This window comes from Lissotriton vulgaris, chromosome 7, assembly GCF_964263255.1.
Source record: "Lissotriton vulgaris chromosome 7, aLisVul1.2, whole genome shotgun sequence".
Lineage (NCBI taxonomy): Eukaryota > Metazoa > Chordata > Amphibia > Caudata > Salamandridae > Lissotriton > Lissotriton vulgaris.
Genome location: NC_141695.1, coordinates 1,537,996,937 through 1,538,019,622, shown reverse-complemented (window position 1 = coordinate 1,538,019,622; position 22,686 = coordinate 1,537,996,937).

The following is a 22,686-nucleotide window of genomic DNA, read 5'->3' as shown; positions in this document are numbered from 1 at the left end:
CCCTAGGACATGAGCTGTCTGCATTTACGTTGCTCTCATCAAATTCAAGAAGGTACAACCCAGAGTGTTACCACTCAACATGTACATATATTTTCTGAATACAGCATCCAGACCGAAATCTTGAGGTTCATAAATGGTGAACGCATATAGGCCAGACACAAAGGAAACTGTTCTCCATGCACATAGACTTCTTTAACTAATAGAAACCTAGCAATACATGTTTTGTTTTTCTTTGGCTCTTTTATGACACATCTGACCAATAGATACTCAAATTCAGTGTTATTGGGAAATGTGATGAAGTCTACCACATTTCCTACAGCTCCATTCACTAATCATCCCGCCTCTAGAAGCTCTGTACAACATTATGCCTCTGTGTTTTTGAATTCGGTAAGACACTTGTCCTTCTGCAAGCACCTTTCAACTAGCGGAAAGGTGTGCACATTTAAATTTACTTGGCGATTGAGCTCTCTGTTAACACCTCCTTACTGACTGAATGTTGTGCTTACAACCGCTTACTGTCAGTCAGTCAGTCAAATACTTTTATTCGATAACTTAAAATCATAAAAAGGCACAGATACAATATTCAACACATTTATACAAATCCAAAGCTAAAACATTAAAAAATTCTTTAAATTCTTTTACATTTAGATTTCATAGGGCTTCAATCAAGGGACAGTTATTACACTAAAATAATTCCATACGTGGATATATATTTAGATTTCAGTAAAAAAAATCTTTCTAAATACTGAGCATAGAAATAGCAAGCAATTACATATACAATAGGCTAAAAATAATCCACATCTTCATTCATAGTCAAGTGTCAAGTTTCAAGTTTAATGTTTATTGCCTGATTAATTAAAATCATCACAATACCCCCCTACATAAAAAGATTAAGTTTCATCTTCTCAAACAGCTTGAGGTGTCATATATACAAAAGTGCAACTGTGCTCTGACTCCCATACGTTTCAAATGTGTAAAAAATCCTTTTTTTAAATCATTCTAAAACTATATTTAGATCAAGTTGCAGCAAGAAGTTAAAATTATGTACCAACCACCTTACAAAGTATGGGAATTTGTTACATACAATTATGATTAAAGATCATCCGCTTGCAATAGGCAACTGTTGACTAATCTCATAAACTTGATTCCTCGGCAAGACAAGATGCATGATGAACCCTCCAGCCACCTTATCACTGCTTGTCTGCTGGAGCGAATGTTCAGGTTGATAAAAATCGTCTTTAGGTATTGTCTCCTTTGGGTTAACATGACTGGGCATGCGCACAACAAATGGGCCAAGGTTTCCCTTTGGAATCCGCATAAGCGACAACGTTCTGAGTTAAAAACTGTCAACCAAGAGGGGAATAACTCCTTGGAGACATGCACCCCCATCCTGAACTTTAGAAAGCACATCTTCAAAAAGGAGCTAAAATTGGCAGATAAGTAGGTTTGTGGCTTCGAAGACTTGCATGAGTTCATGACTGTCTATCCATGCCGTCTCTTTGGGAGCGCAAATTTATCTTCCAATAAAGATTTCTTTTTACTTGCAACATTGACAGTTTTGTTAAAGGACGCTCGGTCCATCTTGTTATCCAATGCTGATTGGAGTTCCAAAGTGGCCAAACATGTACTCAGGTAGCTCCCCCAAGAGTTTGGGGTTTCTTGCTCGTTCTGTGACCTAACTTCATTACAACAGAGTCTATTTAGAGTGTCCACTTCGGATAGCTGGAGGGTGTGACAGAATTTGATAAAGTTGCACATTTCCCTGTAATTGAGGTCCTGAAGCCCGAATTCCAGTCTTACCTGGGCGGGTGAGGGACATTTTGGCAAATCAAAAACTGCTTTGTAGATTTTTGACTGCAATTCGTTCTGGAAATGCGAATCTTTGCCACACCAGGATATAAGACCGTATGACAAGCTTTGTTGGATTTGAGCAGCCATGACTTTTAACAAATGCGAATGGTTAGGGCAGACCAATTTTCTACAAAGGGATCTATAGCCATAGATCAGGGACTGGGTCTTTGCTTTGAGGGACAATTTGTCTTCCTTGTGACTTGTGCCCTGCCCGATTAGTATGCCCAAATATTTGTATGAACTTATTTCTTCCACATGGGCCCCCTTAACCCTCCATTTGAACTTTAATTTCCTACTGTCAACCAGACGAACGATTTTTGTTTTATCTTTGTTTATCTCTAGCTGATTTGAATCCAAGTAGGATGCCAGGTTGTTTACCGATCTTTGTAGTCCCACTGGGGTTTGGCTTAGCAGTACTATATTGTCTGCATATTGGAGGATTGCGACTGGCTTGTTGGCCAGTTTCGAGGGGTGGAAATCAGGGTTTTCAAAGTATCGGGCAATGTCTGATAAATACAGATTAAAAAGACTTGGGGCCAAGACACCGCCTTGCTTCAGACCACGTTGTGTTGGGATGCTTCCAGTGGTGCTCGACCCGCTTCCCAACTTGACTCTTGTCCAGGTGTTGGTGTGCAAAGTTACAATTGCGGTGAGGAGTGCATTTGGTATGCCCCATCGTTTAAGTTTGCTCCATAAATGATTCCTGCTCACTCTATCAAATGCTGATTTGATATCCACGAAACAGGCTAGGAGGCGGACTTTTACTTCTTTGCGCCTGTTCCGTCAAGAGAGCTAGGGTTGCAATGTTCGATTGGGTGCCCATGACTTGCCTGAATCCTGTTTGGAAGTTGGGGATGATGTTTTGTTCCTCCATCCAATGTTGCAGATGGTTCAATAGGAACGAGGCGTATAGTTTGGCTTCCAGGTCAATCAAGGAGATTAATCTATAATTCCCTGGCTTACCGTGATCTCCCTTTTTATATATGGGGTGAATGACAGACCCCCTCCAGGAAGCTGGGATATTAGAATTTTCACAGATCTCGTTGAAGACTGGTGTTAGGATTTCAGACCATAGATCTGGGTTATTCCTAAAGATTGCGTTTGGAATACCGTTTGGCCCAGCCGCTCCCTCTGACTTTAAATTCTTTATGAGGATTTTTAGTTCTTTCTCATTTGTCAGAGGAGTTTGCTCTTCGAAAGAGGACTTTAAATGGGGTGAGTTGTCTGTTGTTGTTGCATGATTCGGTCCAGCTTTAACCTCCTTTTGGTCATGGTGTTGCCCCTGGGGTTGTCGTTCTGAATCCCTCCTGGATTGGTTGAACAAGGTCTTTACATGGTCTGTCCAGATTTCTGCTCCGATTCCTGACCCGTTGTTAACCTGTTAATAATCCCCAGAAATCGCTGGTATTGGGTTTTTTACTAGCTATTAGTAGTTGCTGCCAGATTGATTCTTTGTACTCTGATTTTGCTTTCCTCAACTTCTTTCTGTAAACACTCCTTAGTCTTTCTTGTTTTAGGTCCTTTTCTCCCTCTCGGGATAGACGTCGCACTTCTCTCGCGATCTCTCTTTTGCGCGTTTTGATCGTGGTTGAACCATGGGTCCCTTTTGACTGTATTTAAAGTTCTCTGTGACTTGGTAACCGGGAAGGTTTGAAATAAAAACTCGACCATTTGCTCCCAAGAGCTTACATGAGCACCTTCTTTAACTGGGCCTTGGGTTTCTATAAAGGCCTTTACCTTGTTCTCAAAAAATTCAGGAGCTTCTCCTCGCCATTTTACTTTACGCAGGTTGAACGTTTCTGGATGCCCTCGTAATGGCGTTATTCTTCTTCGCGAAGTTTGTTCTATTCTTCAGATTCAATATTAACGGCAGATGATCACTTTCAGCTCGTGTAATTATTCTGAAACTGTTTATTTCTAAGAGCTGCTTAATACTCATTATAATAAAGTCTATTGTCGAAGCGACTTTTCCACTCAGGTATGTTGCCACTGGAGGCGAGTCCCACCGGGATTTACCGTTCATAATTAATAGGTCGAGTGCTGCTAGTTTGCGGACAAAGTTCAGTGCACCGTTCGATATTTTATGGTTTCTTCCCTGATTGGTCACTAAAAGATTGGAGTTAAAATCGCCGGCGATCACCAGTTCAGCGTTTGTGTGGCTTTTCTGCAATACTTTTAGCAGTTTTATAAGAGTTATGTATTTACCATTGTGCTTCTTTCTCTCTGGGTGGATATAAACATTTATTAGGAGGAGAGTTTTGGTTTGTTCCTTGCAGGTTACCTTGGTCACTTGGATCCAGTTTGCCCCTGTGTCTATTTCTTCAGTTTTCCAATTCAATTTTTGTGTTATGTAGGTTGATAAGCCCCCTTTCGGATAGCCATAATTTGAGTTGGATGGCTCCCATAGGGCCTAATCTTTTCTTCGTCCTATTACTATGCACAGCTGCCACTAAAAAATTTGCAACGTGAAAAGCAGTCCGGGCACTACTCAGCAGTTGCAGATAAATAAGTGCCGGCCTGACCTGCACAAACCCAGCTCCCCTTAACACTGGTAACAAGTATTTTTTCCTAATGTCTGCGTAGTACTTGCAGAACATAACAAAATGCAGAGTGTCTTGTAATGAAAAATGATCTCACTTACAAGGTTCGGGATTATCCGGTATTCCCCATTTAGGGAAATGGAAAGCGTGTAACTATCTTCAGCTAAGGCTCAATTCTAGGTGAGCTCACCAGGCCATAATTCACTCTTACCATAGGTTTTTTCAGCTCTAATTCCTCCCTTTCGAATGAAAGAAGGTTTGCCTTGATGCTTTTAATCAAGTCTACATCTACTTTCTTAATAGTTTCCGGGGCCAAAAAAAGCCCAGGACGACCATGTTTTTTGAGGGTGGATTCAATGTATGCTAGCCATGGGATTTTACCAGCCTTATCTAGAGCTAAGCAGTCTTTTAAGATCATATGGTTCAGTGAGAACCCTTGCTTAAGCCAGGTCTTAAGCCAGCATATTAGCGGGGCTATTTTCAGTGTATCAGTGTATCAGAAACGTAACCCAGCCCCATCTCTGCATGAATCGAAAAGGTAGGTACAGACAATAGGGATCTTAGAAATATATATTCTACCACTTGAATTTGGTGGTCTTGTGAACTATACCCCCAAATCTCGGAGCCATACGTAGCTATTGCTAGGCACTTGGCCTTATACACCTTCAGGATAGCTTCCATGGGTCTGGCCCCAAGACGTTTTGAAAAGCCCATAAGGGCTGAAGTAGATCTGGCAAATACATTTCTTTTAAATTTCTTTTATGTTTCAGTTGAGGCCCCCAGGACCCTTTTTCGTCAAATAGCAGCCCTATATAGGTAAAAACAGGGACCCTTTTAACCTCATCTCTTCCACATAAAAAAGATATCATTTTTCCTTCCTACTTTGTTCCCCCACTATCATAACATGAGATTTATTAGCGTTTATTTGCAGTTCTAATGATTCCATAAATTTGCCGAACATGTCCAGCAATTTATTTAGACCAACACCAGTGTGCGCCAATAGGACTGCGTCATCCGCGTAAAGGAGAACTGGTATAGTGGTTTCTCCTGCACGCGGGACATCTAGTGTAGCTCCCTTTAGGACAGGTTCTAATGCATTTATATAAAGCATAAAAAGTAGGGGTGCCAATATGCACCCCTGCCTGACCCCTCTTTCTGAGTTGAAGTACCTTGTGCATCTCCCTTCCTGGGTGACTCGGATAGAGGCTAACAAGCCACAATGAAGGTCAGCCAGAAATGTAACTAAAGCATAGTCAATGCCAATATTCAATAAGATTTGCCACAGCTTCGACCTGTTTACCAGGTCGAATGCCGTTGAGAGGTCCATGAACTCCATATAGAGGGAACCCTTTTAGCTATGGTGAATTCGCTAATAAGGAGTTGCAGATTAAGACATTGGTTTAATGTGCTTCTTTTAGTTCTGAAACCATACTGAGCATTTGACAAGATCCCTCTCCCCTCAAGGCAGTCTGTCAGCCTCGCCAAAATAACTCTGCCTAAAAATTTCACAGTGGAGTCTATCAGGGAGATAGACCTATAACATGATGGGTCATCTCTTTGACCCTTTTTAAAAAACGGAATAAGGATGGATTTAGACCAGGATGCAGGGGATAAATTCGCACCCGAGGCGTTGAAGACATTTGTCAGTACCCTGGCCCAGAATCTAGGAAAACATTTGAATAGGTCCGTTGTGACCCCGGCCCTGGCGCCTTATTTTTCCTAGTCTCCTCAATTGCTCTTGCCACTTCTGTCTCCTGAAAAACCACTGCGGGGCTAATTCTAGGTTCAAGATCGCCTCTTGCGAACTCTCTGCCATCTGAATCCCATAAATCGTCTCGAAGTGAGCTATCCATCGGTCATCAGGAATATTGCAATCAAGTGGGGAATTCTCGTCTCCAGAAAAAAAGGGCTCATTAATGGTTGACCAGAATTTCCCACTATTCCTCAAAACCTCCAGGGACAAAATTTTCTCCCATGCCTCTTCTTTAATCTGGTTTTTCCTGTCCCTGATGGCCTGGTTATAAGCCTTCCTTTACTTCATGACTTGCTCCCTATTTCTAGGGCACCCTTTCAAAGCTTTAAGCAGAGCTGCATGTGCCCTAGAGCAGGGGCTATCAAACCATCTTTTTCCTTTGTTGGTTGTAGGATGAATTTTTACCGTCAAATCTATGTTAATTTGATTACAGATAGCATCAAAAAACCCCACTATCATTGAACTCGGCGCAGCAGTATCCATGCAAATAGCAACCTCTTTCTCTACTTTGGTCAGGACTTCCCCCATAAAGGTTTCTGGGACTACTTTTGTCAATTTTAATCTCCTGCCCTGGTCTGTTGGTATCACCTCACGCCTAGTTCCCACGATCTTTGTTTCAATGAAACTTAAATGGGGCCCCAGGGCCACTTCTAAAGTCATGGGATTATGATTGCTAAAGGCGGAGGTCCCCACCTTATATATAAACACTCTAGTCAAAACTCAAGCTGTCCCAAATATGTAATCTATAACTGTACCCGGCTCCGTACCTTTAAAAGTAGGAGCCCTTAGACCTCCCACGACACACCCCGATTCGTAAAGATTTGTGGTGGCCAAAAGGTTCTCAAGGGCCTCCCCTTGCTTAGTGTGTTCGAAATGATTGTGTACTCTCAACTTGGGGGACCTTCAAAAATATCAAAAACACACGCTAGACCACATGCGTGAATATTAAAATCACCCATGAGGATAACCTCAGCGCTTGGATATTTGGCTCTATATGTTACTAAGAAATCCTCTAAGCAGATTAAAAATTGATTAAAAAACTCACTCTCAGAGGAGTTATCAAAATTAACCAATAGCAGTTTTTCTGATTGTGGCAATGATATATCCACTACCTGGCAATTATGACAGCCCGCATCCAGCTGTTTTAGTGAGCCAATCAATTTCAGGGAGAAAAATATTGCTAAACCTCCCTTCGCTCTTCCAGCCGGGGCCTGTTTAGCAAGAATGAAAAAGTGTGAGTACCCGTCTATTTTAAAGTTGTTGTGAATGTCCCAGGTTTCTTGGAATGCCATTATATCATATGTCTTTATTTCGTCCAACCAGATCATGTCTCTACACTTGCTTCTCAAACCAGCTATGTTCCAGCTCAAAATTTTACAGGTTAGCGCTTGGGGCTCAATATTTACATCAGGGGATTTTGTTAAATTTACACTCTTGACATCATCACCCTCATTATGGACTATAATTCTCGCACTCCGATCGCAATTATCACCTTGTAGTCAGTCGCATTCTTCCAGGCCAGATAGCCCATCAAACCTGTTAGAAAGCGTTATGGTCCCCGCCTCATACCATTCCTTTTGTCCCCCAATATGGAGTTTTTCCCCACGCCATGAATGCACAATTTGGTAAAAATAGGACAAGGGTAAAGAGTGGATTGAAGATGCTGAGTCCCTTTGATGCCATTCACAGATGTATTCCACCGCCCTCATATTCCTAAAGTTGATAACTATACAATCCCCCTCCACAGACGTTGGTTTATTCCCCACCCATCCCACTCTTCTAGCGAAGAGGATTTCTGCGGATACATGGGATGGCAATGGGCAGTTCTTATTGAGCCAAAAAGTAAATGTATTCTTTAACTCAATGTATGGTTCCCTCTTGCCCTGGTTTAGAGAGGGAACCCCTGCCAGCACCACCACATATGGGGAAGACTCTGGGGGGAGTTGAATGATCGGTAGGCTAGCTTCGCTATGGGCAGATGGATTTATATGCAAAGCTTGCTGGTGAGCTACAGACCTGCTGGACTCTCTTGACTGTGGCCTATCCCTATCTCTAGATTGTTCGGCCATTAACAGGTTATTGGGTGTCAATACTTGGCATTGTACCCGGGGGCCTGCCAGGTTACCACTGTCACTCTCTTTACTCAGTACTATAGGGACAGTGTCTACTACTGTTACATTTGACCCCAAGTCACCTACTTCATTACTGGTTGACCCACTAACTTGCTTTCCCTCCCTAGCCTGTGATGAAGCAACCAACAGTTCAAGGCACACTAATCTGGTCTCAATTGAGTCCAATATTTCACATAATGGGACAAAAGCCTTCTTAAAGAGGCGTTCCAACTTTGTCCAAAATGATGGTGCCAACTTGCTCAAGCCCTTATCTTCATCATGAGGTTGAGGTAAACGTCCTTCACTTGTAGGCATTATGCTTTCAGGATTATGAGGAGGACCTTGCAGACTTTGAGTCAGTGAGTTGTTAGCCAAAGAAGCTTTCCCGGTATTGTTTTCTTCCCAGATATCTGTACTTAAGCGCTGATATGTTTCCATTTTGCTGGCAAGCCCTGTAAATGTTGGAAAGACCCCGCCTTGGCACTGCTAGCTGACCGGGTCTTAATATTGGGTGAGCGTGTGACCCCTGACAGAGTGCACGTGTTTTTAACCAATCTCTTGTCCGATGTAGTAATGGGACAGGGTGGCTGACATACCAAGAGCCCGGCTAAATCTGATGACTGACTCTTCTCCCCGGAGATATTAATGAGACATGGGTGTTCATCCGTTGCAAGTCTGGGGACCGGGTTTCGGCTAGCCCACCCATAGAAGATCGTTTGTCAAAGGGAATATCCAAGGACAGTATTTTTTCAGTTAGCTCAATGTCCTTTGCTAGAGCTGAGGACACTCGAACTAAAAAATTGTCCAAAGTGCCCATTAGCGTTCCTCCAGTGGATTTTCTAGTGTCCCGCCCAGTAGATGGAGAAGCAGACATAATAACCGTGGGAATTCAACAGACTGTAAATGGATTTACAGACAGAATATAAGCTGCCGCTCACTGACCTTAGATGTAGAAGGAGGATGTTAGGGGGATGGCCGGTCCCGGCGCTGGTGCTGTGTCGGTAGAGCACGCCGCCGCTGAGGCAGCCGGGAATTGTAGTCCCGGGGCGGCAGCGCAGTTTACAGCGTCCAGTGACTCCTGGCGGTGGCGGCGTTTGTCCAGATCATGTAGGCTTCTGCTAGTTTAGCTTACTGACAAAATGACATCTTTGACAACAGCAATCTAAACGAATAGGTCTGTGTGCATCAGAGATTGGTGAGGGACTGGCCTCTCTGCTAGCAATACTATACAGGGTAAAGACTGTGTGTATAAGGATTTACTGATAAACGGCTGTCTACGTGGTGAAACAGGTGCATAATTTCATTTTTCTAGGAATTGGGCATTTCCTAATAACTCTAAAAAGCCTTAAGACTCTGCTAACAACATTTTAGTGAGACACAGACCTCTTACAGGAGACATTAGAAAAAGATAATGTCAGTGTACAGTAGATTTAGGTAAAGGACTGTCCCCTCTATGTAGGGTAAATGCTGTGAGCAAAAGGGTTTACTGAGAGACTGGACCCTCTGCAAACATATTACAATATGGTGAAACCTGGCCATAATAGGATTTGCTCAGACAGTGGACTGCCTGCTAAGATCCCTTAATATAGTGCACGCTGTGTATAGCAACTTTACTGACATACTAACTTCTCTAATTAACCACATCGCTGCGGCGGCTATTCTGCCGCAGCGCTAAGTGGGCGGGGCGGCCGTGCAGCGGCCGCATGCTGGTGACAGAACCGCTCTGTCACCAGCCGCGGTTGGGCTGTGCTTGTGACGGAGCGGTTCTGTCATGGCCCCGCCCGCTCAATAGAACGGGCCGCGCAGGCGCGGCGGCAGAGCCATGACGGAACCGCTCCGTCATCAGCACAGCCCAACCGCAGCTGATGACGGAGCGGTTCCGTCATCAGCATCGAACGGGTTAAGGTCTGTACAACATGATGTCTCTGTGTAGTTGAATTTGATGAGACTGACCTCTCTGAAAAATGCTCTGCACAGAGTGAAGGATGTGTGTTGGTGTGTTTAATGATGGCTCTGTGTACTGAGCACTGCATCTTATAATGGAACTTAACCATTCGTGAAGAGTGGCCTTTCTGTCAACAATCATTCAAGGTATAAAATCTGTCCAAAGTACAAACTTAGTACCTCAAGGTTTTCTTTACCTGTAGGGAGCAACTTCTCATTAAAAATTTCAACACTGAAAATCTATGCCATAATGCACTTTAAAAGCTAATCAAACATGTCACTGTATAAGGACTAGCATCTTTGTGACTAACAAAAACAGAGAGAGAACACTGTACATAGTTACACATCATCTACTTTCCATTAATAGAAGCATTCATCTCCCTAAAGCCACATGTCCACAGAGTACACTATCTACAAATTAAAATCAATTGCTAGTCACTATTGCAAGCCTTTTTCACATATTCATCGTTCATTTATACTGAAATTAGGTAGCATATACTACTATTCACAGTTTACAAATTAAAACCACATCCAATTAATGATAGTTCTACCAAGTCAATTAATATGCTATGCCTAAACACATACATAAACTACATACATACATTTTTAACCCAATATATCTTTCAAGTTGCAATAACAATAAGTTTCCTTAACACATCCATAAAAAGTAAACATTTGTAAGACTACAGCGCTGTGTGTCGCTGTTGTTTTAAATATGTTATGCTGCCTTGAAAATACCTTATTGAAAGTACCAAAAATGTGCTAATTTCAGTTCTGCTAGCCTTGAGTGGGATTGTTTCACGGTTTTGTGGGGTGTCCGGGGAAAGTGGGGGGCCACTTACTGTGTGCTTGACTTGGGTTCTTGAATGCCGTTTGAGCGGAGGGCGCTGCGACGTGCCATCTGGTCTCTGGCTTTACTCCCGGTGCCTCACTTTTGGCCATAGACTGTGCTATTCTGTGGAGTGGTGTAGTGCTCCCAGCACACACACTATTTAATCAACATGCAAAAGTGGTGGCGCCGCTGGCGTGTCGAAGGTGCGTCAAAGACAAGCCCATCTGCGCCTGACCATGCCTGGACGGTGCCAGGGTCCGGTCCAGAACGCCTGGTTCTTAAGCTAGGGACAGAGTTTGCTTTTCCTCTACAGAGATTCTGGCTCTTAGGAATACAGTTGAGAACAACTGCTTACATCCTATCGTGGGGTGCTAAGAGATGAAGGGTTGTAGGAACTGTAATTTTGTGTCAATGGCAGCGACAAAGGAAAGGAAGAGGGGTAGGGGTAATGTAGTCAGTTAAAACTCCTTACTCTGCCTGCCTTTAAACTGCAGGTCTCTTAGTAAACACAGCCTTGAAATTCATGATCTACTAGTGGATCAAAAGCCAGGAGGGTTATTCCTAGTAGAAACATGGCTCCATGAACAATCAGCACCGGATATTCTGGAAGCACTGCTGAAGACTATGCCCTGCTGAGGGTCAACAGAGCCGGGCAGAAGTTGGGTGGGCTTGCTGTGATTTTTAAAAAAGAATATCAGATAAAGATGTCCAAACTGCTGATGGCTGGCTGCGAAACTGCCATATTGAACATGTCCCTAAATAGCAAATGGTCAGTAGTGGGTCTCCTTATTCATAGACCCCCAGACCCGGCAAGAGCATTTATGAACGCATTGGCTGTGATAGCACTCCCTTATACCATCCGCTACCCCAATTTTGTAATTTTGGGAGATCTGATTTTACATTTAGACAATAAAGACAATCGAGAAATTGGTAAAATTATAAGGGGATTACAAGGTATAGGCTTAGAACAGTTGGTCCATACCTCCACACACATTACGGGCCACATTTTAGACAATATTTTCTCAAACAGCACTCAAGTAGAAGCACTATTAGCTGTGCCTATAGTCTGGTCCGACCATTCAATTCTCTCATTTAGCATTGTAAATCCGAGAAAGGTCCCCTGCAATCTAGAAAAGCAACCAGAGCCCATAATGACCCAGAGAGGGGCGCTACTTACCCAAGACACCTTTAGGGATAACTTGGCCTCAAGCGCAACAGAATTTAGGTCTGACACCCAGATAGCATAGAAACAAGTCTGTCTGTGGATTAAGGAGGTGGTGGACTCCTTAATACCTCTGAAACCCTGTAAGAGTGGCCACCTCACTCCATCAGCGGAATGGTTCTCAGTTCAACTGGCACTACTGAGAACTGAATGCAAACGCCATGAGCTCCGCTGGAGGGTGAACTATCAAAACGAAAATAAGCTGAAATATTTAGAAGCACTCAAGTTCTATAAGCAACAAATCAGGATAGTGCGGAGGGAGTTCTACATTGAGCAAATTGAATCAACTAAAAACGCTTCTAAGAACGTATTTAGTATTGTTAAACGACTTACTTCCCAAGAATGTGTTACTGCAATATTGCCTGCTTCTGCAGACTACTGTGATAAAGTAGCTGGTTTCTTCTTGGAATAGATAGGGAAAATATATGCAACCTTCCCTGATAGCTGCAGGAACTATAGCTTTGCTCCTGCTAAAAAGGATTCACTGGTTAAGAATAATTTTATTTTTCCCCCTCCTGAGGAAAGTGACTTTGTAAAACGTATGGAAGCAGCCAAATCCGGGTCTCCCTGGATCTGGTTCCCCGAAGCTGTTACTGCGAGGGAAGGAAGTCATTGTACCAGTTCTTATCAATCTACTGAAGATGTCCTTCAGTTCAGGGCAGGTTCCGAGCAATTGGAAACACGCTATAGTGGTGCCATGGCTAAAGAAACCATTGCTAGACCCAGCAATCCCGGAATATCTTAGACCTGTATCTTTGCCTCCTTATTTTGCAAATATTGCTGAGAAAACATCTTAATGTCCAATTGACTACCTTTTTGGAAGAAAAACAGGTTCTCCACGAAACCCAATTGGGTTTCAGGGCGCTTCACAGCTCGGAATCAACCTTACTCCTGGCCTCTGAGGCTCTAAAAACAGCAGCTGATGAGGGAAGGACAACGGCATTGATTTTGTTGGACCTGAGAGTTGCATTTGATATGGTCTCCCACGGCCTTCTGTTGGAACGTCTGTGGCAGGCTGGTGTCACCGGCGGCACATGGGAGTGGATCAAGCACTTCTTGCAGAATAGATTCTTCCAGGTACTACAACGTCCTTTTAAGTCTGAGGTGTGTCCGTAGTCTCAAGGGGTACCACAGGGCTCGGCCCTCAGCCCAACTTTATTTAATGTGGACATGCGCCCTTTGGCAGACTTTGTGCTGAAACATGGGGTGAAACTGATGTCAAATGCTGATGACACTCAGTTGATTGCTACATTGGAGCAAAAGGATGCGGAAGCTGCACCTAATTTCAAAGACCAGTAACAATCTACTGAGTTTCAGAAAGGCTTTAAAGACCTGATTATTTTCACAATCTTGTTTACTTGCTTTACAGCGTCATGTCCATAAAATACCTAGCGCCAGGAAACTTATGGTGACAGTGCACTTTACAAATTTTTAATAACATAACATAACATAAAGCCTGCCTGAGTGATCTTGCGGACTGGGCAAACTTCTTGCAACTAAATGCAGGAAAGACGGAGGTGATGGTGGTTGGCAAACAGCCCAGCATATGGTCACACTTGTTATGGCCAGATGAATTGGGTCCAACACCAACTCCCAAAGTTAAGGTTACAAATCTGGGAGTCTGGTTTGACAACACCCCATTGTTTGCAGAGCATAAATCAGCTGTGGCTAGAGCATGCTTTGGCATTTTAAGATTGTTGCGCAAAATCTTAGATATACTGCCTTTAGATGTTAAAAAGACCACTGTGCAAGCTCTTGTCACGTCCCGTCTGGACTACTGCAACATCCACTATCTGGGGGTCACAAAAAGTAATTTGAACTTCTTACAGAAGGTCCAAACTGCAGCTGCCTGGGTGATATTGAATATCCTTAGGCGGACATCGGTGGGGGGTAGCCTTGAGGGAACTTCACTGGCTTCCAGTACAGCCCAGAATCACTTTTAAGGCTTTGTACTTCTGCCACAGGATTGTCAACAAGAAAGGGCTGAGGTACCTGCTCCCGCTACTCACTACTTATAGACCCACCCATAACCTTAGGTCTATGGGCACTGCTACATTGGTAGTACCTATGGTCTATAAGGCCTGGATTAACCTACCTATTAAATTGAGGGTTAACTCATCTGAAACAATATTTTGTTAAAACTGAAAACCTGGTCCTTTCAAGCACGCCCGGGGGCAGGTGTTAGTATTTGGGCTACATGGCTTCTTGCATTTTAGGACTAGTGGGCCTTTGGGGGGGATTAGGGCTCAGTGGGAATGGTCTGTGATGTCCTAGCACAGGGACACTCCATTGGAGTAACCATGCGCTTTATAAGCTTAATAATAATAATAATAATAAACATCATTTTTCAGCAATATTTAATCCAGTCAAAGTGCATATTATTTTCCATACGGAATATACCTTTTTAAAAGTAGTGGTAGAAATTGGGTTGGTGGTTGACAGGGGTGTGAGCCCTGGTCAAGTAACAGCCGCACTCCCTTGCAGGGTAAAACATGAATAGTCACTAAATTAACATGTGCTTAACCCTTGGTAGCTTGGCACAAAAAGCTGACAGGCTAAACTTAGAGGGAATGTGTGAAGTATTTATGCAGCACACAAACAGTAAAAAAGGCAAAACACAACACAAGAACAAATCCTAAACCAATTCAGTAAAATAAAGTACATTTTAATAAATTATTTAACATGAAAATGATATAAAAACAATCAGTAGAACTGGAGTTATTTAAAAAAAAGTTTTTAGTAAAAACTAGAAATAAAACACAGCACCAACCTTGGACATCTAGTTACGCGAGACAGATTCAAGTTGAAAACTATGACTGACCGCAATGAACTGTGGTTTGGATACAAGTGCATCGGGCCCCAGCAGCTCTTACCTTCGGACTGAGGGCATGATTCACAAGGTTCCTGGACTGGTGGAACACCTCTAGGGGGTTCAGGACTCTTTCAGGCTGGGTCAAGGTGCGGGTTCAAGTTTGTTTGAGTCTTTGATGTCCCTGTGACTCTGAGAAGGAGACCAGGAAAGTAGCTCCTGGAGTCACCCTGGTTGCAGATGAATGTGTAGGGCTCAATAGCAGGGCTGGCCTCTGAGGGTTTGAGACAGGCTCCATGAAGCAAGGTAGTCCTTCCAGGTACAGAATCAGCCTGGCAGAGTTCACAGCAGGTCACAGAATCAGGCAGTGTTCTGAGAGTCCTTCCGCAGGTCTAGTAGTAATCTGAAGAGTGGGTCTGAAGTTCCTATTTTTATACCCTGATTCTCTTCTTCTGTAAGGTGGGAGAATCTTCTGGAAAGGTTCTTTGAAGGAAATGGAATAGCCTGACTCCTCTACTTTGGCTACAAGCTGGCTGCAGTGCAATGCAGGGTTGTTAGAGCCTTTGTGTGATGGCAGAGCTATTCAGTTGAAAATGGGGCTGTGCTCAGCACTGCCCCCATCCTGCTAGCAGATGGCTCATTGAGACACACCTAACCCCTCTATTGTGTGACTATCGAGGAGGAATTCACAATGTCTGTTTTGCACCCAGCCATGTAACCGAAGACAGGCTGAAGGCACAAAGGGCTAAGGGCAGGAAAATATAAACCTTTTAAATCAAGCTGGGTTCAGAGGGGGGTTTTCAACTACGGATCAGATCTTCCGTTTGAATCTCTTGTACTGGAAGACTGCGATAATCGAGGGCGGCAGCTTGTACACGGTTTTTGTGGACTTGTGAGCAGCCTTCGATCTAGTGCCAAGAGATAAACTATGGACCGTCCTAACGGACTTGGGGATCCCGGCTGATATCCTGTCAATTCTGACAAGATTACACCAGAGGAACTTTGCCAGGGTCAGGTGCGGTAGAGGTGGGGCACTCTCGGGAAGATTCCCTGTTGATAGGGGGTAAGGCAGGGTTGTGTGCTTGCACCGACCCTGTTCTGCCTTTTTGTCAACGGGGTAATCAACCACCTGAATGGGTTGAGTGACATCGACGCTCCCAAGCTCAACGGCAGCAGGGAGCCCGCTATCATGTTTGCGGATGACACTCTGCTGCTGTCCAAATCCCCCATGGGCATACAACGGGTGCTGGACGGGTTCTCGACTTTCTGTGTGGAGCGCGGGTTGGAGATCACTGCCCTGAAAACCAAATACATGATCCTCAACCCGCCCTCCTCAACTCGCCCGAATCCCACCATAGGGCCTTCTAGACTTGAGAGGGTTCTCACTTTCGAATACCTGGGGTTAACTATCAATCAGAACATGACTTGGGACTCGCATCGAACTAAGGCAAACATGAAACTGGTGCAGCTAACGGGTGGTATCTGCAGGATGGCAAGTTGGTTGACTTATAAGCCTTTCGGTCCCCTCCTCCAAATTTATAAAATGCAGGCGAGAGGGGCAGTCACCTATGGTGGAGAATTATGGGGTCACACAACTGCCCAGAACTTGCAGATCAGCGAGAACAACTTCATCAGGCAGTTGGCAGCTTTACCATCTAGTACCCCACTGCTCCCGCTGAGATTAGATTTGGGTCTTAGACCTATCACAGAAGAGCTGGGACTAAAACCTTTAACTTTTTGGCGTAAAATCTGGAGCACGCCAGAACTATCTAACTATAGGGCTGAGCTCGAAGTGATCTTACGCTTACCTAATGTCATACAAATCCCATGGTTGAGATACATCAAACAAACATTTGAGACACTAGGAAGACCAGAACTGTGGCTCGATCCAGGAAATGGATGTTGTAGGATCTCACGCAAATCTATTTCGAGGGACTTCTACGAGCACAATTTACGCGTCTCAATCGAGAGCACATGCGAGGGGTCTTTAACAAATCTGTTCATCAAATACAAAGACTCATACCACCTAGAGCTTGTTCTCGATGATATCAGCTCTGTCATCACCAGGAAATTATTTATGCAGTGGCGATATGGTACTTTTCCTCTCGGGGCATTCATGGATCGCTGGGCCAAGTCCCAGCTGTCAACGCAGTGCCCAGCATGTTCGCATCCCCGAGAAAATGGCTTGCATATTTTATTTTTCTGTACAGCCTACCAAAGACCCAGGAAATATTGGCTTGTTCCAGTCCTCAAAAATCTTGGATTCAGGGACTATGTCCCAGCGTACAGAATATTAAAGACAGAATTATCTTCCCCAATTGTGTGTGCAGTGGCAACATTTTTAACAGCAATGTGGCACATCCGTAATCGCTACATTATGTCAGATTTAGGACAATGATTCGCTCTTGATGATTTTTAAACCTATTGTATTGCGACTGATTTTAAACAAATTAACTGCATTGTTTTTAATTCCCTTATACTATGTATTCTTTTTAACTGTCTTAAACTGCTGTATTCTTTTATGGTCTAAAATGATCGAAATAAAGATTGAATGATGATGGTAAACCTTTTAAAAGTGGTTCACCATTAAAAAAGGTTTATCATTGCAATGTAATAGATACCAAACATGACACCTGCTCCCAATATAATATTACAGCCTACAAAATGTAATAACAAATCCTCAATGGTATTCTACCAGAGGAGTATGCCTCACATTAGTGAAAAACAAATGTCAGAGTTTTTTACTATCAGGACATGTAAACCCTAATAGTACATGTACTACCTTTTAATTACACAGCATCTTGTTCTATGGGATGCCTAAGTCCTACCATAGAAGTGACATATGTAATAAAAGTGGTTTAAAGGCTTGGCAAGTGTGTTTAAATGCCAAGTCAACATGGCAGTTTAAAACTGTGTCCAGACTGCATTTACAGGGGGCAGGGACATGTTTTAAGGTATTACTAAAGTGGGTGCTAGAATAAGTGTTGCAGGCCCACTGGTAGCAATTAATATACAGGCCCTGGGTACATGGGATACTAATCTACAAGGGTCCTACATGTAATAAAAGATGCCAATTGAGCATGAGCCAATTTACCTATGTTTAGAGGAAAGAGCCCAAGCACTTCAGCACTGGTTAGCAGTGGTAATGGTACATTTATTGTTTAGTTAGTTAAAACCATAACAATTTTAGCATAAAAGAACAGAATATAAATATAAAATATTTTCATGGTTTAAAACACGACATGGGCCCACATGCATCAAGCATTTTTGGAGTCGCAAACGGTGCGATTCCTTAAAATCGGCCGTTTGCGATTCCAAAAATGCTTTTTGGAATGCATCAAGCATTTTTAGAAATCGCAACATTTTTGCGATTTCTAAAAATGCGATTGCTTTTAAGAAATCGCAAATTTGCGATTTCTTTAAAGCAATGCATGAATACTTTTTAAATTGAGAATTCGCAATTAGAGGGATAAATTTACCGAGTAGTTGAACTACTCGGTAAATTTGCAAAAAGTGTAATTAACACAGAAAACGCATTTTCAAAGCATTCATGTTACGGACACACATGTCCTTAGGACATGTGTGTGTGTGCAACATGATGCGAAAAATTAATTTCAGGGGTGCAGGGGGGGTTCATTTGAACCCCCCTCATCACCCTTGAAATGCAATCAGGATTTGCGATTTTGAAATTGCGAATTCGCAATTCCCATTCATTCCTACGGGCCTTTTGGCACATAGGAATGAATGGGAATTGCAAATTCGCAATTTCAAAATCGCATTTTTTATGCGATTCGGTATAAATAGCAATTTCTACCGAATTGCATAAAAATTTAAAAAATAATCATGCATAGGCTTTTGCGATTTTTAAATTGCAAATCGCTATTTATCGCAATTTAGAAATCGCAAAAGCCGAGATTGATGCATGTGGGCCATGGTATTTTAGTCTGTATGCACTTGATCCTTGTGGTAGATAATGACTGTATATGGCCAAAAATGTTCGTGAGTTTTGAAAAATCCATAGGTATCAAAAGCAGAAGTCAAGCAAACTTCCTTCTTCATTTAATGTTATGTAGTGAGTTGTTCTGATGTCAATTCGATGTGCAAAATCTGCAGTACTCTTCATCAACCATTGGTTTCTACTGGAACAAATTGGTCATGTTCACTATGTACAAGCCTTAGGTGCTGAAGATGGCTAGAGCTTTAGAGTACAAACTTCTTCGATGCTTTGATTTTTTAAATAGTGCACAACTGAAACTAGTTTAGTGTGCCAAGAGAATAGTTCATTAAACGTTTGTTCTTTCGGCCTTACAATACAGGCTTCATTCTTACTTTAATCTATAGAGTGAAATTCGTAGCAGTATGGTTTGTTGTAAACATGGACAAGATGGTTATTCATTTATTCCTATGACAGAGACGAAGCTCTGCTTGCTTTATTACTATGTACGATGTACAATTTACATGTTGCTTTTTATCTTCTCGGGCATTGGTGCTAAAATGTGACTCTATTTCTGTTGAAAGAACATAAAATCAGTGCTCTTGTTAAGCTGTAGTTTTCAAAGCATGATCATGAATTCCGAGATATTTTATCAACTTGCCATTCATTTGAATATCTGAGGGATCTAGCCATTGTATAATAACTGCTCTACATGTCCAAATTTCTCTAGCGATAAGGGTTTTCTTAGTAGAGTGGCACATGCTTGGCAAAGTTTTGGGCATATACAGATGAAATGAATGAAGTCCTCTTTTTTTTCTGCCACAAAGTCTACAAGCTGTAGGCCCTTTATGCAACCAGCTCGGCAGGTCCGCTAATGATGCTAACTTCCCGAGGCAGGATGTCATCAGTAGTTGTTTTTTTAGATGTACTGAGATTGTGAGAATTAAGAAGGTGCTTGAGGTTCCGTGACGGTTCCGTGACGATTTGAACCCGTGTTTTCAAGTTTGTCGGAAATACACAATATTGGTATCAGTGAACCGCAAATGATCCATTTAGCATACCCTGGTGTTTTCGCTACGCTACAAGCAAGAGCACTCTTTTTATTAACACATTTCTGATCTACCCACGGCATCCATCTTAGATCATGGCAGCCATTTTGTGTTTCTTGCCCTCACATACGCAATAACCTCTGATCACTTCATTTCAATTAAGGACACGTAGCCTTAGCCGGAGATTCACCTCTTACATGACACGTGCACCTTAAACCAGATCACGCTGTAGCTGCATGACTCGACAAAGACTGCCTCCTCTGCCCGAGGCCAGTCCTGCCAAACTGGTCTTCGTGTCCATTGTCCTGATCACGATTAGGCGGCCGAAGCCGGTAGCCTTGCCCATTTACAACCCACAAACATCCCTTATCCTGCTTTTCTATCTCCTGCACCTGGCTCTGCTCCTTTCCTTCTGGGCCTTTATTAGGGGGAGGTAACGAAATTTACGATGAGGCGGTCCGGGTCTTGAATGAAAAGTTGACATGAGATTATGATGGAAAAGTGGGAACCCCTCGTTCGTAATGTTTTGACATCAGATATTGTCGACGATTCCTGTGTACACCAAATATTTATTGTTTATGACACAAAGGTTTGGGAATGTACTAACATGTGAAGAATTCGCCTAAAGGCCAAAATTTAGTATATAAGGAGCAACCCTCTTTGTACAATTCGAACAGGCTCCTAGATTCTGCCCGTGTGTAGTATCTGTGACTTCTGTGTCCCTGCAGTAATAAACCTTTGGTCCTTGACGCCACCATCGAGAAGCCCGTGTTTCTGTTCATTTGTGCACCAAGGCAGGTGGAACTCCGGGGTCTTTGGGTGTTGTTCCCTGACACCTCTGGACGGAACCAAAAAGTCCAGAACTCCAATTGGCGCCCCACGTGGGGCGACGTCATTCGGTACCGGTCCAAAAGCCTGAAGAGTTCGAGAAGCTTCGTGTGAAGATTCCCGAGGGAGGCGCCCCACTTCATCGATCCCGGCATATCGCAAAAGTGGCCCGAAGTTCTCTTCCACGAGGGTTCCCGTTCAAGACGGCTGCAGTGGGCCGTTGCCTTGACCGTCGCCCTGTCTTGGACCCGAGGTGCAGTCCTTAGTACGGCGAAACGTGACGGGTTTCTCCTTGGTGACGTCTTCAGTGACTCAGTTAAGTATTTAGTGATAGCTAGCTGGTTACTTTGTGAGGATTGTTAAAATCCTTGATTGGTTTAGTTTGGTTTGGTTCTTAGTAGGATTATCACCGGTTGTTCTGGTTACGATAATCTATTTGGTTTAGTTTGGGTATCGATACAACGGTTCGTTTTGGTAGGCCTAAATTTTTGGTTTAAGTGCACATATCTGTTTTGTGTTTTGTTTGTTTTGTGTTCCGGACTGAAAATGGTAAGTCGGAAAATGTTGTCTTGCTTTGGTTGCAACCGTGACTCACGATTGGAGGACTCCTGTCTGGTTCCTCCGATCGGGACTCCCCTATATGATTTGTATTGTAAATTTGGTGTGGGTCCTATATCTTATAATGAGGTATGGGTCCGTTACACTGCGAAGGATGGTGTCCTTAGTTGGCCACTGCATGGTAGTTTTGAACCCGAGATTCTCGACAACTTAGAAGCAAAATTGTTTAGGAAGAAAGCCCGGCCGGCAATGTTTGATTCTTTCCGTTATTGGCGAAAAGAATCCAAACAGAGAGAAATGAAAAGGTTGAAGAAAGAACAGAAAGAACAAGAAGAGTTGACTCTAGAGCAAGCGGCTAAGCAGTTGCAGGCTAACGAGTGTGAGAAAGCCATAGATGTGGCCATTAGAGAGCATAATTTAGCGATTGACAAGTGCTATCCTGCCTTGCCATCAAAAATGGCTAAGATACTGGAGGATTCCGAAAACGATCCTCTGTTGTCTTATCTGTTACGGTCACCTCCACCGTATGCACAAGGTGCTACGGCTCCACTTGTCCCGAATGTTCAATTGCCGGTTGCTGGACAACCTGGTGTTCTTGCTCCTGTCCCTCCGAATCAAGTTCCCGTACCTCCTGTGATCAATGTGAATGTTCCTACAGCTCCTCCTCTTCCTGAACTGCCAACTTCTATACCTACATCTGTGTCACTTGCACCTACTGTTCCACAAACTATTTTTCTCGATACACCTACTGTTCCATTATCTATTCCTACCTCTACTGCGTTCTCTACGTCTGCGAGTGTGTTAACCCCACTTTCTGTTCGTCGAAGAATCACTGATTCTGTTACTAATATGCTGTCTCCTTTATATAAAACTTTAATTAATACTCCTACTTCTGACTCTGTTCAGAGACGTAGTCAGCTTCCAAGTACTGAGGAACGGGGAATTTTAGATTCCACGGCTCTCAGATGGATTTCGAAGAGTAGAAGATATAGTACGAGAGATGTGCTAGACACATTTATGCAGTGGAAGGAACCAACGCAACGGTATGTCTTTGATGAGATGTGCTCGTTGTTACGTGAAGAAATAGAAGAAGATGATGTTGAATCAGAATTGGAAGATTTAATTAAAGTTCAGAAAGAGTTTGCTGCAGGAATGATAGTGGGTGATAATATAAAAGAAGCGATGGAACTTATTTTAAGTTTCAGGAATGATCCATCACTTCGTTCACCAAGAGATCTAGAAAGAGGAAAAACGA